The following is a 4161-nucleotide window of genomic DNA, read 5'->3' as shown; positions in this document are numbered from 1 at the left end:
ATGAATCACCAGCAGTTCTACTAGAGCCACTTATAAAATTTCAGGCAAGGTTCTCATTCTTGCCACCTCTGCTCAAACCAGCACTATCTGATCTGGAAATATGGTCTCAATAAATGCTGTCAGTGTTTGTGCCAGTACACAAAGGATATAGGCTTCATCACATTAGACTAAATGATCTTCAAATGGATCATCGAAGACATCCGGCAGACTAAAGAAAAAATTCTAGCTCTTTATACATTAAACAAAAACTCAACGGTAAAAAGGAAACAATTCAAATAGCAAACAATCCATAGACAAAAGACATGAACAGACATTTCAACAAAGATATACAGATGACAAATAAAGACATGAAAAAGTGTTGAACATTAGCCATTAGGAAAATACTAAATAAAATCACAGTGAAATACCACCTCACCCCATTTACACTGCTAAAATAAAAAACACAGACAGTACCAAGTATTACTGAGGATTGGGAGAAACTGGATTACTCATACATTGCTATTGAGAATAAAGTGGTACAGCCACTTTGAAAAACAATCTGGCGATTTCTTAAAACTAAACCTGTAACTACCATATGACCCAGCGTTGAATATCTGAGCTTTTATCCCAGAGAAATAAGGACTTATGTTCACATGAATACCTATACACAAATGTTTATAGCAGCTTTATTCATAATAATAAAAAACAAAAAACAACTCAGATGTCTTTTAACAGGTAAATGGTTAAGCAAATGGTGGTAGAGCCATACCGTGGAATACTACTCAGCAAGAGGGAAGTATCGATTCATGAAACAACCTACATGACTCTCCAGAGAACTGTGAAATAACTTCTGTGTATATTTGATATTTTTAATAGTAAGATACGGGGAGGCGGCGGGGGTAGGGGGCAGGAAGCACTGGAATCAAATGGCATACATTCAGAATTTTTGAAAAATTCTAGGATTCAATTGCATACACACAATGAAAATATTTAACTGTCACTGGGCCAAGATTTTGATGAATTGCTATGTAATTCTTAATAATGAGAAGGTCTCCATAAGTGACCTTGTTAACTCAGACCAGTAAGTTTCATTTTTCCTTAGCATAGATTTCTCAAGTTCTTTTCAAATTCTCACTCCTCCTGATTCTTTTTCTGATTCCCATTTCTCTTTTGTTAATTCCAGTCAAATTGAATCTAGACCTTTCTCATGCAAAAATCACATTCTTACATGAGCTGTTTCCTGCTTGTTCCAGCCCCTGCCCCAGACATTTATAGGCACTGAGAGCCTCCTGTTATCTGTAGATTCCTCCCCACCAGTCCCAAATTAATGAGGCCCTCGCCTGGCACAATTTCTGTTCCTTTTCCTCTAGTGAGGATGTAGTCAGTTGCTGCTCTTGGCCTAGTATGAACAGTCTTGGATGTCTGCAGGAACACTGAATTGAGTCTTCCTGTTTACCCCTCAAATGTGCATGGCCAGTCTAGACAAAGACCTCTGCCCTGGGTCCGTGTTTCTCACTGCAGTTTCCTTCCATGGTTGTAGCTTGCCCCTGGAGCCTATTTTTTCAGTCAAAGCTCTGACCTCTTACACAGTTTACAACTATCTCTTTCCGCAATATTGCTTAATTAGCTTGTATGATTCTCTCTCTTCTACATGTTGGCCAATATCTGCACTAATAAATCCTGCAACCATATCTTGACCTCTCACTTTGGAACCTTCAGAGATTGACCCCAAAGTTATGTCCTTTGGATACAATGATGGGGCTTCATCTTGGTCTCCCCCATTCTAAGGTCCTCACTAGAAGGTACCAGTATGCAAATCTGAGAGCCATGTCATTATGACAATTATTTCCACACATTTTATTCTTCCAATTATAAGAGCCTTAAACATAAAAGCTATGTCTAATTTATCTTTTCATTTCTCACAATAGTTACTTAGCGCATTGTTTCCATAGAGTAAATAAATAATAGACTGGTCAAAATATATAATAAATTAGAGGGCTTGGTGAATATTATCATAAATTGCTGGGGGAAAAAAATTTCATTCCTAGTCCAAATATAATTTGTGCTTGCTGAGCTTGCACCTACTTTTTTATTACATATATTCTCAGGATTCCCCCTAAACTTATTGAATAACAATCTCTGAGATGGTGCCACAAGTCTATTTGTTGTGGTAGGTTGGAACTTCACATACAGCCAGTTTAATGGAACAAATTATTACAGGGTGCTCAGATTCTAGCACTAAATCGCCTACTCCAGAGGCCTTTTTCACCTTAGGGTATCACCTGGGAACCTTTCAAAGGCAGGTTCCTTGAGCCCAGCTCCAGAAACTCTGACTCAGAAGGGCTGGAGAGGAGGCCCAGAAATCTGCATTAAAAATCAGCACACAGTTGTTGTGACACTGGCAGCCTTAGGGCAGACTTTGAAAAACGTGGACTTGAGAAATAATCTTCTCATCAACAGAAATTCCTGTCCTCTCCTTCTTTCTTGGTATGCCATTTGGTCTATCTGAGAATCTGACCTCTAAAACTGATACATGTTCCTGTGACTGCCTAGTGTGATCACCTGCCAAATCTCCTTGCTGACTTCCCATTGAATCCAGTTCCATTCTTACTAGCCTGCCATCTTGTACCACCTGCTCATCATTCATTTGTTCCTTATGTATTCCTCAAACATATGAAAATTGACCATATACCAGATATCTGGGCTACAAAGTTAAGCAAGGCCTCGTTCAGCCTTTAAAAAGTGCAGCTTTATGAGGGAGACAGACACAAAAACCAATCTTATGACTCAATGTAGTGAGTGTAATGTAGGGAGGAGGAAAGAGAATTAAAATGTTAATCAAGCCTCATTCAGAGACTGCAATATGCTGATCAGCCCTGCCCCAGGCCAGGAGGACATCTTCAGAACAAAGGAAGATTTCTACTGGGATTGCTAACAGCCCATTCTCCATACCTGTGAAAGGGAAACAGAAACCAAGAGTTATTCCCTATGGCTAAAACCTTGGGGAACCTATGGATTAAAGGCTGGGAACTTCCAGCAGGCCTTTCACTCTACATATTCTTTCCTATTCAGGCTACATACCCTTCCCCTTCCTCACTGCATGTCCACATCAAAGGAAATGGGAACTAAAGAATGATATATAAACTGAATTCTCTGAACACTCAGGGTTTCTCTTACTGCCTTTACTGTTTCTATCACTGTCTTTGTTTCTGTCTCTGTCCCTCTGAGTCCCTCTCAGTGCCTTTATTTTGTCCCTGTCTGTCTCTCTCACTGCCCCTCTCACTCTCTGCCTGTGAGAGGAGACCGCATTCTGTCTGTGCAGTGCTAATCCTTTTCTAATAAACTTTCCTTTTAACTCTAACTTTGGCGTGTGTGTTGAATTCTCTCTACACTCTCTGCCAAAGGATCCTCTTCTCTCGGTACAGGGCTTGGTCTCCCCCCACTAGGGGAAATTTGTCTTGTCCTGCGTCAAGTGCAAAGATGGTAATAAGTATGGGGAGATAAGTGACACACCTAGTATGGTGTGGTGTTGGTGTGGACATCAGAGGTTTCCTGAAGGACAGAATACCTGAGCTGGAGTTGAAAGGTGAGTAGGAGTTGTCAATCCTCTCTCTTTCTCAGAGAAGATTAGAAAACCTGTGAGAAACTACCTCAGTTCTATCAACCCAGATAAATCAGGCTTACCAGCTTGAAAAATGTTAGCAAATTAGCCATTATAGGTAAACACTATCTTACTTATAGAAGATAACAGCTGCAGTTCAAATCCTGAGTTCTATCTGGAACATACTCTGGAACATACTCTACAATTACTTAAGAATTCTTTCCTGGAATGTGGTGAGATGGGGAACTAAGAATACACATTTGATCATATATCCTTCCTTCTAGGTTTTATCATTATTTACCTAATGTGACATAAAGTTTTTTCAGTACACACCTCTCTTCAGATTCAAAAAGTATTAACTGTATGTTCATTGCAGAAAAATTCGATAAAGACCTTTAAAATCCATCATAATTCCACAATTCAGAGATGACTGCTGACAGTGTTTGGCTACATTTTCTACCCATCTTATTTTAATATAGATTTTTAAAAACCAAACTGATTCATTATTTTGATTATTGCCTTCTAAAACATAAGGTAGTGTGAGCATTTTTTTACATTATTAAAATTTTCAAAAGCATTTT

The 4161-nt window shown here is 39.0% G+C and overlaps 1 pseudogene; it reads left to right on the top strand.

Annotated features, from left to right (window-relative positions):
- On the top strand, nucleotides 1-171 carry LOC102891078 (annotated as a pseudogene).
- Nucleotides 172-4161: the final 3990 nt, after the last annotated feature.

This window comes from Pteropus alecto, unplaced genomic scaffold (genome assembly GCF_000325575.1).
Source record: "Pteropus alecto unplaced genomic scaffold, ASM32557v1 scaffold86, whole genome shotgun sequence".
NCBI lineage: Eukaryota > Metazoa > Chordata > Mammalia > Chiroptera > Pteropodidae > Pteropus > Pteropus alecto.
Note: the sequence above shows the minus strand (reverse complement) of the source record. Positions and strands in the feature narration are given on the sequence as shown.